Source organism: Gossypium hirsutum, chromosome A08 (genome assembly GCF_007990345.1).
Source record: "Gossypium hirsutum isolate 1008001.06 chromosome A08, Gossypium_hirsutum_v2.1, whole genome shotgun sequence".
Taxonomy (NCBI): domain Eukaryota; kingdom Viridiplantae; phylum Streptophyta; class Magnoliopsida; order Malvales; family Malvaceae; genus Gossypium; species Gossypium hirsutum.
The window spans coordinates 21566689-21589687 of record NC_053431.1 but is presented as its reverse complement, the minus strand read 5'-3'; the positions used below and the strand labels follow the sequence as shown (position 1 = coordinate 21589687).

The following is a 22999-nucleotide window of genomic DNA, read 5'->3' as shown; positions in this document are numbered from 1 at the left end:
GTATCATCCAATCTTTTCGAAGGTTGAACCGGGATTTCTCTCTCTTTTCCAACAATTTCACTAATCAAGTAATTATCCACAAACATATTTCCAATATTATTATAAAATATCATAATACAAGTAATATCGATGTATTACTTACATATAAACTTACATCTCATTTAATATCAAGGCAATAACATTAAATTACACATTGCCTTATTAAAAATCATATGAACTTACAAATTCCCATAATATCCATAATCATAGAAATCACATTTATGTATGATAATTCAATGCACTTCATGTACCATAGACATATTTTTAAATCAATTCATAAACTTGGCACCATAATCATTTAATTTAACATAATTCAATTAATTCACTAAATTTAACTTTCAAATATAAATTACAGCATTATTGTTGTATTATTATCATACCAACTTACATACTTTCAACACCTCGGAAATTATAATAAATATATCAATTTTACATTGAAACATGCATAAATTAATGCTTATTATACATATGAACTTACCTCGATACTAAAACGACCATTTTACCAACTTTCCCAATTTTCGATTTCTCTCTCATTCTAGGTTCAAATCTCATTTTTCAGGATCTAAAACACCATATTTTACTTATTTAATTAATGTACTATTCAAAACAGTCCTTAAATCAAACTTTGGAAAAATTACAATTTTGCCCCTAAACTTTTTGCATATTTACACTTTTTCCCCTACGCTCGGGAATTAAACTTCATCCCTTATTCTTATGTTTTATGACATGCTGATCACTTTTTCCTTATATGGCAACATCAAATTCGCACTCTAACATATACTAATGACTATTAGGTATTTTTACCGATTAAGCCCTTTTACTCGTTTTCACTCAAAACCGAGTAGCACAAGTTGTCTAACATAATTTAAAACCTCATATTCTATCATACAACAGAAAAATAAACACATTTCACCTATGGGTATTTTTCCAAATATGAACCCTAGCTTAAATTATTGCTAGAATAAGCTTAATCAAATTATCGGGATTCCAAAAACGTAAAGAACTTGAAAAACGGGGTTAGAACGGACTTACTATTGAGCTTGGAAAGCTTGAAAACCCTAGCCATGGCTTCCCCCATGCTAATTTCGGCCTCCATTAAAAAGATGAGTCAATTTTGGCTTTATTTTCCCTTTTTATTTCTTTTAATTACCAAATGAGCAAAATGCCCTTCCTTACTAAACTTTCAAAAATTCCATCCATGTCCAATTTTTGTCCATCACTTAGAAATTGGTAAAATTTCTATTTAAGACCTCCTAATTAATATTTCAAGCCAATTTCATACTAGAAACTTCTAGAATGCAGGTTTTGCAACTTATTCAATTTAGTCCCTAACTTCAAATTGAGCACTTTATGCATAGAATTTCTTCACGAAATTCACACAATCATGCAATCATATCATAGACCTCAAAATAATCATAAAATAATTATTTCTATCTTGGATTTTGTGGTCCCGAAACCTCTGTTCCAACTAGACCCAATTTTGGGCTATTACAATACCCCAAATAACCATCCAAAAAGCAATAAAAGGCTTTTCCTACTAATCTATCTAAAATTAATGGTCCTTCTTGGTTGCTTTATTGAGCTTTCGATTAGTCCATGCAAACTCTACATCCCATGATAGTTCGAGTTGGAATGATTTCATTGTTATCATTTCTAACCACAGTAACACCTTCTTTCTTGGGTACACATTGAATAGGGATCACCCAAGAACTATCAAAAATAGGATAGGTTATTCTAGCATCAAGCCATTTGATAATCCCATTTTTAACAATTTCCTTTACAATGGGATTCAATTTTTGATGTTGCTCAATAGAATTGCCATGGCAATCCTCTAGTAAAATCTTATGCATGTAGACAACCAGACTGATTCCCTTGAAATCTACTATTGTCCATCCCAATGCTTTCTTAGATCTATTTAAAACTTCTAATAATTAAGCCTCTTGATCAAATGTTAATTTTGCATAAATAACTACTAGCAACGTTCTCTTGTCTCCTAAGTAGGCGTACTTCAAATGTAATGACAAAGGCTTTAACTCCAAAGTAGAATGGTCCTCTATAAAAGGTCGAAGAGGTTTAAAAGAATGCTCCAATAAATTTAATTATTCAAAACTCCTCATTGCTCCATTTTCAAGTTGCTTAGCCTCTATCAATTCACTAAGTTCTTCAATCAGTTCCTCATCATTCGACTTAACTGAATCTGCTTCCTTATCAAATTTGTTGTAACAAAATTCTGCCAATTTTTCCTTCACTACTATGTCAATAATCCAAATGATGTGATAATCTTCATTTGTATCTACACACTTCATGACATCAAAGACATTAAAGGTTATTTTTTGGTCATTAACTCTCATTATTAATTCACCTTTCTACACATCAAATAATGTTTTACCAGTGGCTAGAAAAGGTCTTCCAAGAATTATTGGTACCTTTTTATCAGCTTCACATTCCAAAATAATAAAACCTACTGGAAAAATAAATTTATCAACTATTACCAACACATCTTCAATTTTACATTCTGGATGTGTATAAGAACGATCAGCTAACTACAATGTGACAGTTGTAGGTCTTGCCTTCCCAATTCCCAATTTCCTCAAAACAAACATAGGCATTAAATTTATGCTTACACTTAAATCACATAATGCCTTACCTAAATAATGATTTCCAATTGAGCAAGGAATAGTAAAACTCCCTGGATCCTCCAATTTCGATGGCAATTTGTTCATCAACATTGCTGTACACACTTTAGTGAGAGAAACTATTTCAAATTCCCTTAGTCTATGCTTTTTTGACAATATGTCCTTCATGAACTTTACGTAATTGGGCAATTAGTCCAATGCTTACACCAATGGTATGTTGATATGAAGTTGTTTCAAGACATTCAAGAATTTCTTGAATTGAAAATCTTGCTTCGACTTCTAAAATCTCTGATGAAAAGGTGGTGGTGGCCTTTTTCAAACTTGTTGAGGTTATTTTTCCATGGTATTCTTATTAGCAACATGAGTTGGTTTTGCTTCAAACTTTTTTTTTGTTTGCTCTTCTCAATTGTAGATTGCTCCACTACTAGTTCTGACTTCACCTTATATGCGAAATTTGAGCCATTTTCTTCAACAACGATATCATTAGCAACTCCAGGTAGTTGAGTACCACTTCTGAATGTATTGGCCTTACAATGCTCATTCCCTTGAAATCTTGAATTTTCAGTATTACTCGGCAATGTTCCTTGTTGTCTTGAGCTTAACAAACTAACAGTTTGCCCTACTTGGTTTTCTAAAACCCTTAAAGATGCAGCTTGACTCTGTATTACAACATCGTTCTTGGCCATGTATTCCTTCAATATAGCTTCCATAGATGAAGATGATGACGAACTTTGCTGAACATTTTTCTATGGCATCGGTTGATTGTATCCAAGTGGTGCACTTGCGACATTTTGTCGAACAACATTACTAGAATTTCCCACTGTAACACCCCTAACCTGTAACTGTCATTGGATTAGGGTTACAAGGCATCACCAGACAGATAGAACATTTTAGACCAATTAATAATCACGTAACATAATACATATGCAATCATCAACCATTCATCCCTTATGATGGTCTACGAGACCTAAAACATACTTTTAAGGACAGTCAGGATTAAATCGAACACATTCATAAATTTCAGAACTCAGAAAATTTTCAAATTCTGTTGAAGTCACACGCCCGTGTAACCAAGCCGTGTACCTCACACGGGTACCAACACACCCATATGAACTAGCCATGCCAACAAGGCATACATACTGACTTTCACCCATGGCCAATAGACATGCCCGTGTGCTATGGCCGTGTGAAGCTTAGCTAGCTACTGACTTGAGCCCACGGCCATATGACACGCCCATGTGCTATAGTCGTGTGGATCTTAAGAGGTTACTGATTTACATACACGGCCACAAGGCACGCCCGTGGTAGCTGACCGTGTGGCAAAATGCAGGCTTGATTTAAGCCAACTTGCCACCCCTATTTGGGCCAATCCTACAAGCAACATTAAACAACATTCTTGCCACATTTTCTAGCCAATTTCATGCTTAAAATGACCAAATCATATTAGATCATAAAACATTACCAATATAAACCATTAGGCATTACCAACCAAATATCAAAACTATGCACAAACATATCATTTGCTAGCTAACTCTCATGGCATAACGTATATACATATCAATGCTTTAAATACCTAAACATTCTAACCTATACCTGCCATACTTAGACATATTTACACTTTCAAAAGTACCAAATTGAGTTAGATAGTGTGGTGACGATCCTCGACTATCCCGAGCCTTCAGTAGCTATGATGACTGTAAAACAAACAAAAATCACACAAAGTAAGCTACAAAGAGCTTAGTAAGCCAAATACAATTGGTCTAACTACTAAATCATATAAAGTACAATTTAACCGCAAAAATTCATAATCATTTCACAGAATAGTTCATAAGCCTAACCATGCCCATTTGTTTGCATGCACGTCAAGCTTCAATTCCAAATTCCATACATACTTCACAGAAACAGAGTCTTTCATATTTAGAAATTTAGTACGATACAAACGTACCTGTATAGATTATACATTTCATATATTCATTTCCATAACTTGTACTCTATCATCAGATGGTTCAAAAACGATTCAAATACTCATAACCGGGTACAATGCTGACATCCCGGATGTGGTCTTAAATGTAATTCATTATCGTTGCCTCTGTCCCAGATAGGGTCTTACACAAAATTAGATACGATGCCAATGTCCCAGACATGGTCTTACACGTAATTCTCAAATCGAGGCCTGTGTCCCAGACACGGTCTTACACAATATCTCGTATCAATGTCAACATTCCTTTAGAATAATACAGATCTTTTCAGATACTAGCATATCATAGGAATTTACTCGGAATTCATACATCAGACTCTCAAGGCCATCCAATATAGATAATAACTAGTATATACAACATTCAATCAATTTAATCTGTAATTGTAATTTGACTTACCTCGTACAGATTTCGGACTGAACGAGTCAACTATTCAACTATTTTAAACTTCCCGCGATCTAAGTCTGATTTTCTTTGTTCTTAATCTAACACAATACAAATTCAACCATTCAATCATTCATTTCATTCAATTTAATCCATATATACATATTTAGGGCACTTTGCAATTTAGCCCTAACACTTTTACACTTTGACAATTTAGTCTATTTTTCACAAAATCACAAATATGCAAAATTCACCAAAATCATAGCTTGGTCGAATATACATAGCTTCCATACAAGCCCAATTAACATATTTAATTCACAATTTAGTCCTTCAAAACCTCATTTTCACAAACTAGTCCAAATAATTCTATTCCATCAAAATTTAAGAACAAAGTATAATAATCTCACATATATCTTTCATAATCCATATAAAAACATTACAAAGCTCATATAATCATCAATGGCACATTTCATAATCTTAAACAAAAACTGAAATTCAGACATGGGTTTTGAAGAACACGAAGCAACGATCACAAAAACATAGAAATTATCAAAAACCGAGAAAAACTCATACCTTAATCAAGTTATTCAATAGTTGAATGTTAAAACATGAAAACCTAGCTTTTCTTTCTTCAATTTAAGTATGAACAAAGTGAAAATGGCCATTTGCATGCTTTGTTTTATTATATTAAGCATTATATTCACCTTTTACCACTTTTCCCTTAATGAAATAACATTAAATTTACCAACTACATGACCATATTTGTCCATCATTAAAACAAATGGAAATTTTGACATGCAAGGACCCTTACTTAAGTAAGTCAAATCAAATAGGTGCTTTAACATCTAGCACTCAGCTTTTACACTTTGCACGATTTAATCCTTTTTCATAATTAAGCATAGAAACAAACAAATTAGGATGTAAAATCACATATCACAGACACAAAAAATAATATTAAAATATTTTTTAGAATCGGTTACGTGGTCTCGAAACTACTTTTTCGACTAGATTCAAAACCGGACTGTTACACCCACTTCTTGATTACTCCAACTAAAATTAGGACATTTCCACCCTGGATTGTATGTATTGGAATATGGGTTATTGTTTCAATTAAAATTTCTCATGTAACATGCTAAAGCTGGGTTCGATGGGCATTCATAAAAAAAATGATCTTCCCCACAATAAACACATGTTAATACTACTGCTTGCATTTCTTGCACTACAGCTGGTCTCTTCAATGTTTTAATAATATTAGTTAGGGTTGATACTTGAGCAGTTAATGAAGTGATCACATCAAGCTCCATAGCTCCAGCAACTCTTCTACCAATACGCACTTCCGTAGTTGGATACTGATAATCATTGTTAGCTATTTTCCAGTATTTCATATGCCTTATTATATGATTTATCTAGCAAAGTCTCATTGGCAGATGCATCAACTACCATCCATGTATGTGCATTCAATCTATTACAAAACATTTCCATTTGTACCCAATGTCGGAAACCATGTATCGGGCATTTTCTAATCAATTCCTTAAATCACTCCCAAGCTTCATTCAATGTCTCATCTTCAGATTGCTGAAAAGATGTGATATCGTTACTCATTTTGGCTTTCATGTTTGGAGGGTTGTATTGCAACAAAAAACCTTTGACAAAGTTCATTCCAAGATGCCACTGTTCCTGATGGCAAAGCATATAACCATGCTCTAGCATGACCTCACAATGAGTAAGGAAATAATTTAAGTCTCAGGGCATCTTTATGGACACCCTACTCCTGAATGAATCATAGACCTCCAAAAAGAGTCTTAAATGTAGCTACGATCTTCGGTAGGTAATCCACTAAATTGTCCTACTATTTATAGCATTTGAAACATCACTGGTTTCAACTTAAAATGTTGAGGTTGAATATGTGGCCTAACAATCCCTGGATTCAAATCATCCAAGATTGGCACTACATGTTCTATAATGGGTTTGTCTCTATCATCTATCACACGAGGAATATCAGCATCCTTACCATTCATATGTAATAGATCTTCTCTACCTGGATCATTTCCAATCATTTCCAATCATTTCCATTTCTCGCAATTCTTTTCTCCTCCTCAAAGTTCTCTCAATTTCTAGGTCAAAAGAATACTCTTCATTCTCGAAAAAGCTCTACTCATAAACTAGCAAAAAACCTGAAAAAGAATTAAAAAAATAACTAAGTATGCTAAAACTAACAAAATTAAATCGATAATAACAAACCAAAATTCACCAATTTTGCTAATCCTCGACAACGGCACCAAAAACTTATCACGTGTGAATATGTAATGCGAATGTACAAGTATACACGTCGAATCAAGTAATAAAGTGATAAGTCAGATCATCTCCATAGGGATCGGAATAGGTAAAAATATGGTTGAGTTATTACTATGAACTATACTAATTAGGCTTATGGAAAAGTAAACAAAATAATGATTTGAAGTGAAGTATTAATGTATGACATATAAAAATCAAATAATGAATAAAATGTTGTAGCAATTCTACGAGACAAAGCTGAGAGGATTGATGTTGTTGAATGGGAAGGTTGGAATTACTTGGATTATATCTTAATAACATAATAATGACATGGTAAAATCTTGAAAAAGTTACTGTTAAGAGTACAACGACTGCATTATGTTTTTTTCAAAAGCTAGAATTAAAGCTATCATTCTAAGTCTTTGTATGTCTACAAGTCTCAAGAACAATTCCTAACGATATTCTTCCTTCCTCTATATATATCACAACTCTATGTCTAGAGTGCTAAGAGAATTCACTCGAGTACTTGCTCGTATCATTTGATTATTATCCAACTTATTTAACCTTTTCAGAATGAAATCAAGTTGAAAGATATACCATGCATGCATTCATCTATGTCTAGAGCTTGCACGCATATATTTAAAATAGTCCAAACTAAATAAAATAATAGATATACTCAAAATATCACCATGATCATTAAGTATATCAAGATAGATCTAGTAATTCCAACCCAAATAAAATTAGCTCATGGGTTTGAATTTAAAATCCAAAATCAGAATAACATTCAACATCATCGTTAACAGTTTAGAAATCACAGAAATTAATTAACAAAATGAAGTTAGAACTGCAAGAAGTTTTCACCACTCTAGCTTTCACTTCGACGCTGCTGAATCGTGTAGGACCCAAGGCTGATTGCTCATCTTTTTCTTATATTTCTACTCTCCTCTTAAGTTGTTATCCTCTCCCTTTCCTTTGGAATTTTTCTTTAATTTCTCCATAGAGAAAATTGCTCTCCAAATCCCCCTTCAAAGTTTCATGTCCAAAATCCTCATTTATAGGGTAGGTCCCTCTTTTTAAGCATACACTTTTCTCCCTCTTTTTTTGGTGGATTTATCTGGTACACGTCCAGCTAGTTGAGAGTGACAAGGACTGAATGCTGCATCAGCATTTTCCTAGAATTGCATGGCATTTATGTTGGCAATCCATCCAACTTTTTACCATGTCAATATTTCACTTCCTTCATTCTCTTTCTCCTTTTTTTTCATCCTTCCTGCACCTGTTGCATACAACAACCAATTCTCTTCTTCCCAACAATAAAAGCAACATAAAATGAGATTTAAAGCACAATCCAAGCATTATTATGCAATGTTCTAAGAATAACATAAAAATGCAAATATATCTACTTAAGTACAGGAATTTAATCAAGCTTAGAGGTTCAAAATATAATTTTTTTCAAGAGTTATCAGTCGATAAAGAAAAGGTAAAGATGATCGTCTTTCAGATTGCTGATAGTGTTTTGTTGTTGCATTCTTGTTGACAACATGATATAGGTCTGCCACAGCATTTTGCTACTTACCCTTTTTAGATTCAATATGTTTTTCAAATGACTCTAGGATCTTTATCTGGTTGTTATTTGTGTTTTCCTCTCCTACTGTGGCATCTTGAGCAATTTCATACAACTAAGTTTTGCTTCTAAGAGTGATGGCCTTGCATTGCTCTTTCCCTTGTGGTCTTGAATTCTCAGTATCACTAGTCAATGCCCTTTGTGGTCTCAAATTTAAAGAATTTGCAATTTGCCCCACTTAATTTTGAAGAGCTTGGAAAGACGCCGCTTGACTCTGAATTATGGAATCATTCTTGGCCATGTATTCTTTCAGCCAAGTTTCAATAGATGATAATCATAATGAAACCAATGCCTGACCTTGTTGTTTTGCCTCAGCATAGGTTGATTATAACCAAGCAATGCATTGATGGTATGATGTCTTACCGTATAGTTAAAATTCCCCATACCTTTATTATTCCAACTAAAGTTCGGATGTTGCTTCCACCCAAGATTATACATGTTGGGATAGGGGTTATTATTCCGGTTGAAGTTACCCATGTAGTACACAGATGTTGGATTTGATGGGCATTCATCAAACGCATGGTCTTCACCATAATAAACACACAATAAACACACTTGGGCTGTCAATGAAGTGATTGCATCTAGCTCCATAGTACCAGCAACTCTTTTGCCTATCCCAACTCTAATGGTAGGATATTGATAATCATTGTTAGCAATTTTTTCCAAAATCTCATATGCTTCGTTATAGGATTTATCCAACAACGTACCACTGGAGGAGGCATCAACTACTATCATCATGCGGATTCAACCTAATATAAAATATCTCCATCTGCGTCTACTGCTCGAGCCCGTGCATTGGACATTTCTAAATTAAATCTTTGAATCATTCCCAAGCTTCATATAACATTTCATACTCTAATTGTTGAAAATATGTGATGTCATTTCTAACCTTGGAATTTATATTTGGTGGATATACCGAAACAAAAACCTCTGGCAAATATCATTCCATGATGCCACTGTTCATGATGGTAAAGCATTGAGTCATGCTTTGGCACGATCTCTTAATGAATATAGAGACAGTTTAGGTCACAGGATGTCTTCAGGAACACCATGTAGTGTAAATGAGTCACAAACCTCTAGAAAAAGTCTTAAATGCAGTCTTGGATCTTCAGTGGGCAGTCCACAAAATTGTCCTACTATTTTTAACATTTGAAACATTACCAGTTTTAGCTCAAACTACTATGCCTGTATTTATGGTCTGACTATCCCTGGATTCAGGTCATCCAAAATTGGCACAACATGCTCTCAGATTGGTCTATCTCAGTCATCTATCACCTGACGAAGAGGAGGATTAACATCTTGACTAATTGGATTTAAAGGATCATTCATATTAGGACCATTTCGATTATCATTGAGATCGAGGTCATTCTCGTTTCTAGAAATTTTTTGTAGTTATTTTCGCCTTCTTCGTAAAGTTCATTCGATCTCTAGGGCAAAAGGATATTCTTTGTTAACAATGATGCCTCTTCTCATGCACTGACAGCAAACCTGTAAAAATTAAATACATCTAAGTTAAATAAAACTAATGGAACTAAGTAAAATAATAGAACCAAATTTCACCAAATTCTTGATCCCAGCAATAGTGCCAAAAACTTGTCGTATGTGAATATGATATGCGAATTGTGCAAGTATACACATCGAATCAAGTAATAAAGTGATAAGTGAGACAGTCTCCACATGACCAGACTAGGAATATAGATAGTCAAGTTATTATAATAAAGTTAGATTAATTTTATACCAAAAAAATGATAAGAATACAGCACTAAAGAAAATGAATATTAATGTGAACAAAATGTGTAACTGATGAATAATTGAAAATGCTATGAAATGTAAGAGTAAAAATGCAATGAAAATTATGAGAATGATAACGTGACTAGTAATAAGTAAATGAACAAATAAACAACTGAGTATGCTATGGCAAAGATACTATAGCAAGGGGTAAGGGGTAGATGATGTTGATATTGAAGGTTGGAATTACTAAGAATATACCTTTACTGTCAGAAATGCCTCTGCATCAATCTACTACTTAGAAGAGTTCTAAAGTGGTATGCTTCTTTCGAGAGTAGAAACCTCAAGTTACCTTGCCTGTTTCTATAGGCCTTTAATCCAATACCCTGCATTGTTTCATTCTATATGAACGCTGCTTTATGTCTAGGGTCTACTACAAGTATCTGTCGAGTACTTGCTCATATCGTTCAATTTTGGTCCAACTAATCCAACCTTTTCAGAATTAAATTAGTTTATGGGCATGTTGCATAGTTGTGTATGTCTAGGGATTGTACGCATACAATTTAGAAATAAAATAATTGAATGAAATAGTAAATTAATTTAGATCTATGCTTTAGTCATTAAAAAAATAAAGGTTTCATCAAGTAATCCTAACCCTATGAGATTTAACTCATGGGCTGGCAAATAAAATTCAAAACCAAAATATCATTCAACATCGTTTCAATCAAATTAATTCATGAAGGAAAAAATTAAGAAATAATAGAAGAACATGACGAAAACAACTTTCGCATGTCCAGCTCACAGTCCATTGGTATAGTGTCCTGTGATGGCTGAGAGGGACTGCCTTCATCTTCCTTTTTCCTTCTCTACTCAGCCGCTACCCTCTAGTTTTTCCTATGGATCTCCACACTTGTCCGTCTCTTTGGGTTTCCTCCTTTGGCTTTTTATAGGTTCTTTCCTTAGGGTAAATCCAACAACCCAATATATCTTCTCCTCTTTTTATATTTTCTTTTCGGTTTAAAATTCCTTCCTTTAGGGTAGGTGGTTCTTAGCCCATGATCTTATGATCTTTTTCCTATTTTTAGGTTGAATTTTTTGGTATAATAGAGTTGATTATGCATTTGAGTGTTGACTCGGTTTTCCTAGAATTTCTATGGCATTCATGTTGGCAAATTATCCAAAATTTTGCCACAACAAACCTTCATTCCTTTATTTATTTCTCCGCATCCTGCACCTGCCAATTACTACCAAACAAATCCTTCCTATAAATAAGTAAAAGTAATAGATAATAACATTTAAGCACAATCCAATCTTATTAATGTAATGCAATGAAAATTATGAATGGAATATCCTAAAATGCAACTAAATTTACTTAAGTACAGATAATTAGCTAGGTCTAAAGGCATGAAGTATAACTCTTGAAAAGAGTTATCAATATGCACACAAGAAAATGAAAACCCTACAAGGGTTCTTTGTAAGTATGAGACTATGTGGAGTCTAAGGCTTAAAGCCTCATATTTATAAGCAAATCTATGGCCATGGCATATTTAAGTTATGGAATTCCGACGGACTTGTTCTTTAAGTTTTACGTCAAATTTATATGTGGGAATCCACCATATGAAGTTCGTGACAAAATCTGCATGTGTGAGTCTGCCATATTTATGAATCTTCTTCTATGAATCCTTATGTATGGCAGTCCGCCGACCTTGTTATTTGAGTTTCATGACAAAGTTAAACGTGGAATTCCCTCGTGCAAAAGTCCGCGGAACAGCCCACGTATAAGGATCCTCATTTATATGTAAGTATTCGCCTATGGATTTGCGTGAATGAATCTGCCATATATGAGTTTGCATCCATGAATCTTTAATATGAATCTATATGTATGACAGTTGGCTGGATTTATCTTTATGATTGAAGTTATGGCAATTTACTGATCTTATATTCGTGTTTCAAGTTTAAGATATATAAGAGACTATCATTCATAAGAGTCAACATGGAATATTATCCAAGCAAGAGACCGCATGGGGTTATCCTTATGTTCAAGCTATAAGAGCTTGTATAGGATGTAACACCCTGATTTTGGGCCTAGTCGGAATAGCAGTTTCGGGACCACAAATCCGACGATGAAAATTTTATTTTTATTATAGTTTTATGGTCTACGATTTCACGGAATAATTTCGTGAAAATTTCGCTTGAAAATTTTGACATTCGGGCACTTAATTTAGTCAAAAGGACTAAATTAAAAAGTGCAAAAGTTGAGTTCTACATACTAAAAGTGTCCAATTGTTATGAAATTTTAAATTGAGGGTCCTTAGATGGTAATTAGACCATTGGTTAATTCCTGGAAAAAAATAGACATGAAATGGGTGTAATAAAATATTTTTAAGTTAAGGGTATTTTGGTAAACTAATAATTAAAAGAATTAAAAAGGGAAATAAGCCAAATTAGCTATCATCTTCTTCATTCAACCATTTCTACTAGCAGCAGCCATGGTTAAGGTTTGTTCAAACTCCCAAGCTCGATTGTAAGTGCTCCTTAGCCCCGTTTTTAAAGTTTTTTACATTTTTGAAATCCCGGTAACTTGTTTAAGCTTATTCTAGCAATAATTTAACCTAGGGTTTATATTTGGAAAAATACTCATAGGTGAAATGTGTTTATTTTGATGTTTTATGGTACAATATGAAGCTTGAAATTGTGTTAAACAACTTTTACTAAACGATTTTACGTGAAAACAAGTAAAACGACATAATTGGTAAAAATACCTAATATTCATAAGTACATGTTAGAGTGTGAATTTGATGTTTCTATAGAAGGGAAAAATGATCAGCATGTCATAAAACATAAGAAAATAGGATGAAGTTTAATTTACGAGCCTAGAGGCAAAAATGTAATTTTGACAAAGTTTAAGGGAAAAATTGTAATTTTTCCAAAATATGATTTTGGGTCAATTTGAATAATGTGAGTCCTAATTAGGTTATATTTGTAATGATAGAGCAAGGAAAATTGAAATTCGGGCTAAAATCGGCAAAATACCAAGTTGTGAACAAAATGGTAAAAATGGCCATTTTCGTATACGAGGTAAGTTCGTGTGTTAATAATAATGCAATACCATACTTGAATTGTAATTTTCTATTGTTATGGCATAAATTGTATGATTTAATATGTTCAGGGGAAGTTGATGGATGGTGTGTATAATATGGAAAATGTGATGCTTGTTGTGTCATGTGAAATTGAATGGCAAATTATTGTTACATGAATTGAATGTTAAATTACTATTACATGAGTTGTACCTGATGAGATTTCGACAAGTTTGTACTTAAATAATTTATCGATTCTTTTTATTTTATTATATTTTGTTATCATGTGATATGTGGCTACCTATAGAATGATTATTTGTTGTAAATTGCAAATTGAAAAAGGACTATGAATAAATTTGTAACATGTTGGAAAGTGAGGAATTTCCCGGTTGAGCCTTCGGAATAGAAACGATATGAATGATCTATTGTGAGGTCACGTGTGTAGTACTAAGTGCAGGGTACTATGTGTACAGGATAATTGGTCGCATTGGTAGTACTAAGTGCAGGCTACTACGTGTACCGGATAATTGGCCGCATGGGTAGTACTAAGTGCAGGATACTATGCGTACCAGATAGCCTTGTCTACAAGTGTGAAAATATGTGCAGGCAACTGAGTATCAGTTAATATTCTGAAGAGTTCAACGGGAAAATTGATTAAGTAAAAATACATGTGAACATGATTATATGATGAATAAGTGCAGGTATATGTTTATGAAAATTATGAGCAATGTGCTTGATATTTGAGTGAACTTCGATAAGACAAAATGGATTAAGTGAAATTATGTAAGAGTGAATTTTAGTAGTAAAATAGTGTTGGACAGAAGCAATTGCGTGACTTTGAAAATTCACCAAAAATTTTGTAAGTTGAATTAAATTTCAAAAAAGTTATGGAATTAAATATTAATAAGTATATTTTCATATAAAAGAAACATGGGGAGCAAAAGAGTTCTATATTATGTGATATTCTAATTTTTATGAGATAGTGTCAGAATGAATTCGAGATCCCATGTTCTGACTTGGAAAAATCGTTAAAAATTGTACAAAAATAATTATGAGTTATAATTTATATGAATAGAATCCTAAATGAGTCTAATTTCAGGAGGAATGGTTAGGAACATCATCCGAGTCCTGAAATATGAGATAAATAATTTTTAGTGAAGAGAGGTCAGAACTATTGGACAATGAAACAGGGGAAACTTTAATGAATAAACTGTACTAATTGAATAAACCAAAAATTCTGGAAATTTTATGGGAGAAAGGCATATGAGTCTAGTTTCAAGGAAAATTAACGAAACTAAATTTGGAGTTTTCAGCTCTAGATATGAATGATTTAGTAACTGTAACTCGATAAAACAGCTTAACTGAACATGTGTAATTGTACAATTATAGTGTTTTATCTTGAAAAGCATGTTAGTAATTGCTTATTAATTTCATATGGACTTACTAAGTGTAAAGCTTACCCATCCTCTCCATTTCTTTAGTATTAGCAAGTCAGCTCGGGGTTGGAGATCGTCGGAGGCAAAATCACACTATCAAACTATCATTTTTGGGTGAATTAATTCAAATATTAGAAATATCAAGTGAGTGGCATGTATAGAAAGTTGGTTTGTGATATGTATTATTATTATGACTTTGACCATACGTATCAGTCTGCATTGAGTTACTGTATATGATCATGAGATGTGGTCCTTATCCATTATGGTTTATAAGTTTAATTAATCATGCCATGTCCTATGTTTTGATGTAATGATATAGTTAGCTTTATTTGTTATGTATGATTGGTAATACATCAGGTAAGTTAAATGCAGGCCAATGGATCATGAATTAAATGGAAAATGAGTAATGTTGCCTTGAATATGGATGATTAATGGACAAACTGGTAACTACATTATGATGGTATAAAATGAGAATAAGATTTAGCATGTCTAGTTCTAGTTAATGTAAGAATGTATATTATATATAGGATGGTAAGAAAATATGTTTAAAGTGAATGACATGTTATTGCATGATTATAGATGTGTAAGTACTCATTTATGCCACGTTATATGTCTTTAAATATGAGTCTATGCATGTGTTCGAAAAGTTTTGAATTAAATGAAATTTTATGGCCCGGTTTTCGTCTATGTATATGGTTAAGTCTGGTAATGCCTTGTGCCCTGTTACGGCCTTGGATACAGGTAAGGGGTGTTATATTTGATATTTTTCTCAAGCCAAAACCGTAGAGATCTTATTTCTTATGGGAGTCTGCCAAGGATTATCTTTAAAATTTGAGTCTGGCAGTGACTATCCGCCAAACAAAAGTCAGGCAGTGACTACTATTTTAGAATGAATTCACAAGTAATAATCTGCATATATGAATATATGATGATGATTTTGCATATAAATGATCTGCAAGTATGTGTTTTCCATGCTTGAGTTTGCATTTTGTAAGACTTTAAGTGTAAATCCGTAGGTAAAAACTATCCACATGTAAATCTCCATGCATGAGTTTTCTATGATCAATCGGTCGTACGTTAGTCCACAATGATAATAATTGTTAGGGTAATACGCACATGTTTTGCAAGAAAAAGAGGTAATGATTCATCTTGTAAGAAACTAGAGCAAATGGGCAAATGAAATCATTGCGCATTGCAGCCTATAGCACGAGCAATTGAAATGGAGGATTCTAGTAATGTCAAAAGTGTATGAATTTTCAAGTTGAGCCAACGCAAGGGAGGATAAAAGTAGGCCAGGAAGATGTGCAAACTATATTTGTGCAAATGATGTCAAATAGGAGATCAAACCCATGAAGTTCTAACTTATAGTTTCAGGAATGGTATGAAATATTAGAAACTAACTAAGTTCATTTGATCTTACTTAGTTTTGTTCTATTTTCCAGGTATAATGCTTTATACGAGGAGCTAAAGAGCGATCAAGCCAGATTTTGATCATGCTTAGGCAAACTTATGCTCTTAGCTGTAACTTGCATATAGTGGGGCGACTTAGAGGTTGAACCTTAGGGTCAGAATTTTTTTTTTTGCAATTAAATATGGACTATAGTATTTTATTTACAATGAAGGGAAATTAATTAAAAATATTAGAATTTTTATTGTTAATTTTTCATAAGCCCGCTTGTTAAGACTTTTGATCTAGAAATTGATAATTGTGTTTGCGATTAACATTTTAGCTAACTAAGTTAAGTATGATTAATAAAAGCATATTTGGTGGTTTTACTCACGTTAGTTTTTCAGCTTAGTTCTAAATTATTCATAGTCTGTCTCGGTGATGTTGTGACAGTTTATATCAGAACTCGTTGATTAGGCCCGGTATCATTTATAGAAAAAGAAGTTAATCATCTTATACAAAGATAATGCAACATGTATAGCTCAATTGAAGAGTGGTTACACCAAAAGTGATAGAACGAAGCATATTTCACCAAAGTTATTCTTCACTTATGATCTTGAGAAGAAATGTGATATAAAAGTTCAACAAATTCATTCTAGTGATAATTTAGCAAATCATTTTAACAAGGCATTGCCAATTTCAATGTTTGAAAGACTACTACACAAAATTGAAATGCATCATGTAACACCCCTCACTGGTATTCAATGTCGAAATAGGGTTACAGAGCATTACTGACTTATAAAACAATTAAACATTCACTTTGCATACATTTTCAAATTTCATTCAATCATCATTCAATCTCAATCAATATGTCTCTAAAACGAGACCACGAGGCCCAAAACATGCATTGGGACTGGTTCGGGACAAAACCGATAACTTTGGAAACTTTTAAAATACTTACAAAATTTTCTCAAAACAGGGGACATACGTCCATTTGGCCTGCCCATGACTCTCATATGGACAAAGACAAGCCTATGTCGCAGGCCGTGTGGACATTCGAAATGGAAGCACATGGCCAAGTCCTAGCCCATGTCCGACCTCGTGTAACTCTCTAACTTCGGTCACATGGCCAACATACACGCCCGTGTGGTTAGCCTGTGTGTCCTAAAAATGGCCATACACACCCGTGTGCCAGGCCGTGTGCTAAGCTGTGCCAAACCTGTAGGGTATACTGACTTATGCCACACAGCCAGGTCACATGCCCATGTGTTAGGCCGTGTGGAGCATACTGACTTGATTTTAATTTCAACACTAGGGGACACATGGCCGTTGAACATAACTGTGTATTACACACGACTAAGACACACGCCCGTGTCTCTATCCATGTAAACAAAAATAGGTTATTTACCAAGCCATTTTGCCACCCAAACTTGCATGTACCTACACCACACCAAATTGGTACAAAACATGGCACATTTGGGCATTCAACTACTCTCAATCAAACATCATTTATACCATTTCCAACATCAACCAATACAAAACATATCAATACATAATATGCCATCTAAAATCATACCAAACTCAAATGTACATTAATGCCTAGATTCACTAGCATACCAATATTCATATTTCAACCATTTGCTATCCATAATACTAATTTATCACAAGCATCACATATCCTATATTCAAAACACTATACAAGCCATATACACACAATATATATACATGATTCAAACATGCCAAAACAAGCCAACTTATATGGCATTATACAAAACCAAACTTAGAACATTTACAAGCCAACTCAAATGGCTACTTTCATCATTAATTCAAATACCAAAATGACTAAATTCCCTATACATGCCATATACTTAAAACATAAGCTCAAAAATGTCATATACTTAAAAAATAAGCTCAAAACTACCAAATTGATAGTTGGATAGTGTGACAATTTCTTCGACGATCCCTGAGTCCAAGCTAGCTTTAAAGTCACTATAAAACATAGAAAATTAAACAAAGTAAGCTTTATTGCTTAGTAAGCTCGTATGAAATAAACTCAATTTAACCCTAATTACACAATTCAACAAATTGAATATATCAACATGTAGCTTATATTAACTAACAAACCTTTTACATTTTCAATCACAAGATTATATATGAATTTCACAAATTCTTCGATTTAAAGCTCATACAGTTCATTTACATACATGTACCATCACATATCCATCTCATACTCAACCACGTCTTTCATTTACCCGTTGAACCATTTGGAATACTATCGGATACTCGGGAATCTCGCACACTAAGTGCCAATATCATGGACCGAAGCCAACTCAATGTATTTTGCACCCGAAGTGCCACATATATAGCCAAAGTTATCTCATATCACATGTATGCTCACTTTCGAGCTATCAACAGGCTTGCTTACACAAGTTGTGGGTCAAGACGTAGCTCCACGGTACTGCTCACACAAGCTATCAAGTAACCACAACACATGTTGGTATACTCAATCACCAGTAGGATGTACAGGACCAAAACCCAGATCACATAATCATAAATCACAATAACCCCTAATGACATGTCACTAGTATCCAAATCTATTCCTAAGGCTCAACCAGGACTTCACACTTTTCGATACATCGTCAAACATATCCGAAGAGTTGTATTCACAATTCATACATTATCAAAGCATTTAAAACATAATTATAACAATGCTTATTCCATACGAACTTACCTCAGATGCAAAAATGGCTAAACTGATCGATTAGTCGAGAACTTTGTTTTTCCCCCGATCTAGATCCGAGTTTCGCTTTTCTTGATCTATATGTAATCAAAATCAGCTTATTTAATTATCTCACTATTCAATTTAGTCCAAAATTCACTTTTAAGCACTTTTACACATTTGCCCCTAATGTTTCACATTTTTACAATTTAATTCTTATTTCATAAAATCATAGATTCATGAAATTCAATACTAACCCATGCTAGCCAAATTATAATTAGGTCCCTAGCAGCCCATATTTTTCATTTATTTCATATTTTAACCACTAAATTCACATATTTCACAATTTAGCCCCTAATTTGCATTTTCACTAAAAATCACTTAACAAAACTTATATATCTATCAACAAGCATTCATAATCTATCAAGAAACTTAAAAACTCATGATTATTCATCAATGGAAACATTCAAAATCTTTAACAGTTTTGCAAAATAGTCCCTGGACTAGCTAGACCTAGTTGCAACGATCTCAAAAACATAGAAATCATTAAAAACGGGACAAAAACAGACTTACAATTGAGCATCAAAATGGCCGAACCCTAGAAAACTCTCTTGGTTATTTATTTTCTTGAATTTTTAGTGGAATGAAGAAAGATGATGATGAATTATGATTTCTATTATTCTAACTTAAGTTATTTTACAAATTACCATATTAACCTTGTCTAAAAACATTAGAAATCACTTAATATATTCTCATGATTTTCCAGTCATAATTAAAATGGTATATTTACCACATAAAGGACTTCCACTATTTAATTTCATAGGCATTTAATACCTTTAACTAATAGAATGATTAAGTCCTTTTTATCAAATTAACTAATCAAACGATAAAATTTCTTTACTAAATTTTCACACAATCATATTATCATACTGTAGACCTCAAAATAATAATAAAATAATTATTCTGACTTTGAACTTATGGTCCCGAAACCACTGTTTCGATTTGACTAAAAATGGGCTGTTACACATCAACTCAAAGATGTTATGTGATGTTGCTATAAGGGGGAGTTTAAAACATGTTGTACTCTTTTCCTTTAACCACTAGACTTTCTTGGTAAAGGTTTCTAATGAGACAACTTGTAATAGAATATTGTGTACTCTATTTTCTTCATTAGGTTTTTATCCCACAGGGTTTTCCCTAATAGGCTTTTAATGAAACACATTTTTCATTGATGGATATCCAAGGGAGAGTGTTCTAAAATAGATGTCCATATAACTCCCATAACTCCTTAAGAATTTATTTTCTTGCAACTTTTGTAACCAGTAAAAATTTTTAGGGTACCTTAATTATATTTATTAGAGTTTTGTAACTTATGGTGGTTGAAACCCTATAAATATAAGGCATGTATAGGTTTTTTTAAATATCCAAAAGTAAAAGTTCAATAATCCTTGTATTTTTCCATTCTTCTCTTTTGCTCATTCTATATTTATCTTTGATTTATAATATAATCCACTTAGTTTATGAGTATAACTTTTCATGTAAATCTCAATTTTCTTAAATAATTTCTTTGATTTTTTCTACTCCCCTCGTATAATTTGTAGAACTCAATAACTCTACAAATGCATCATGTATTTCATATTAAGTGTTTTAATCTCGCCTTTCATTGAATATAGAAAATGTTCTAGAATTAGATTTATGCAAAAATTTAAGATATCTAAAGAGATTGCATTGTGATTTAGTGATAACAATTAAAAGAAAATAAATTATGCAAAATAAATTAATTCAAAATGAAGAATTGAAAAAATATTAGCTTATTTTTTGTGATGAATTTTTTTATAGTATCTTCTATTTTTTATTTGTAAATTATATTTGGTATTTATAAATTAAAGTGGTTGTAATTTATTATTTTAATTATTTTTTAGATATGTAACTAAATCATGGACTATCATCTTCATGTGGTTAATGTAGGATTGATCAAGATGACGGAAACTCGACCTAAACAACTAGTAAAAAACTGATGATAGTCTGACGATAGAGGCTACCAATGTTCCGATGGGGGTGGCTAACAATGGTTTGGCAGTGGTCAATGGTGACTGACGATGGTGGTCGGAGGTGGTCAACGTTGACCTAATGACGTCAACCGTGGCCATAGCAGAAGTCTGTGATGGCAATAGAAGTTCGACAAGAGATCTTTTCGGTGTTTTTTCAAGTCATTTGTCGTTTTGGGGAAAATCTCAAAATTCAAAATATTTGGATTTCACTCAAAAGACCTAAAATATGCTTAGGAGAAATAATTGTAATTTTTATGCTTTTTTGTGATAGAATGATGATATTTAAATTGACTGCAAAATATATGCATGTATATATATATGATAAGCATACCATATAATTTAGTAAAAGAATAAGACATGTAATTAGTTAAAAAATTAAAAATTAAAAATTAAAAAATTAGTCTTGACTTTCATATTGAAAACTCAAATAATTGGTTAAAAAAATAATAAATTTATTTTATTTTATTATTTTCATATTCTTTTAATAAAAATTGACTTTTTTTATTATGTTTTGATTCAATTCATTTTGATTTTTTATAAATACAATATTTTCTTTTATTTTTTCATATTTTATATATTTTAAAGTTCTTAATAATTATTGTTAACTTAAAATTTTAACTTAGGCTTTCTTTTGATAAATCATTGAAAAAAATTAAATCCATTTCTATTTTTTTACACATGTTTGATAATTCAAAATTAAAACAATTTGATAAAAAAATTTTAAAAAAAAGTGTAGAAAATAATAAGTAGGTAAGAGCTACTTATCCGAGAATATTTTCAATTCATTTAATATTATTTTGTTATCCTATAAAAACTTTACATTAAAATTTTATTTTTTGTTTAGAATAAGGTGAAATATTTAAAAATTAAAGATAAAATATAGAACATAATTTTTCTATAATTTAAAATCTATATTTATCAAAGAGTCTATTTATATTCAATAATTAACTTTTAAGTAATATATCAAACAAATTTTATAATTTAAATTCAATACTTATGTTTCATCACTTAATTTTTAGATTATTAAACACCAACTTATTTAAGATAATTAAATGATTCAGTTGGATTGTTTTTTTTTTTGACCCTTTCTTTTTAAGCACGAGGACTTAGGAAGTCAGGATCTTGGAATTTTAGTACCTTACAATTGTCAAGAGGAAAGGTGAGTTGACTGAGTTCGTGGGTACAAATTGAAGATGTAAACTGTGACAGCCCAAAGTTGACCTTAGTCGGGAAGTGGTTTCGGGACCGCTAAGCCGAGTCACCGAAATGTTTGAATGTGATACTTATTGTCTAGAATATGTAATTATGAATGTGTGAAAATTTCAAGCTTCAATTTGGTTGATTTCATGTGAATTTAGTCAATAGGACTTATGTGAGAAAATTCTAAAATGTGATAGGTCAATGTGTGAGGACCTATTAGTGCATGTGGACAAAGGGGGGACTTGCATGTCAAATTCCCCCCTACTAGTAGTGGCCGGCCATGACAAGCATGGTAGACCAAGTTTGATGGCCAAGACATGTCATAGACATGTTTTGTTGGTGCATCATGGGTGGAAAAAAATAAAATAATAGGCATGGAAATTAAATAATGAAAAGGAGTATGATGAATACACAAAAAAAAAGTGTGTAGTTGATTCTTTTCCCCCTATTGCCGTGAGCTAAAGAAAA

The 22999-nt window shown here is 32.6% G+C and overlaps 2 non-coding genes across 2 annotated transcripts; both read left to right on the top strand.

Annotated features, from left to right (window-relative positions):
* Positions 1-6533: 6533 nt before the first annotated feature.
* Positions 6534-6640, top strand: LOC121205692 (small nucleolar RNA R71). The gene has a single exon (XR_005900768.1). It is a non-coding gene; the product is annotated as a small nucleolar RNA R71 (small nucleolar RNA).
* Positions 6641-9718: 3078 nt separating this feature from the next.
* On the top strand, positions 9719-9825 carry LOC121205777 (small nucleolar RNA R71). Its single transcript, XR_005900852.1, has one exon. It is a non-coding gene; the product is annotated as a small nucleolar RNA R71 (small nucleolar RNA).
* The last annotated feature ends 13174 nt before the right edge of the window (positions 9826-22999 follow it).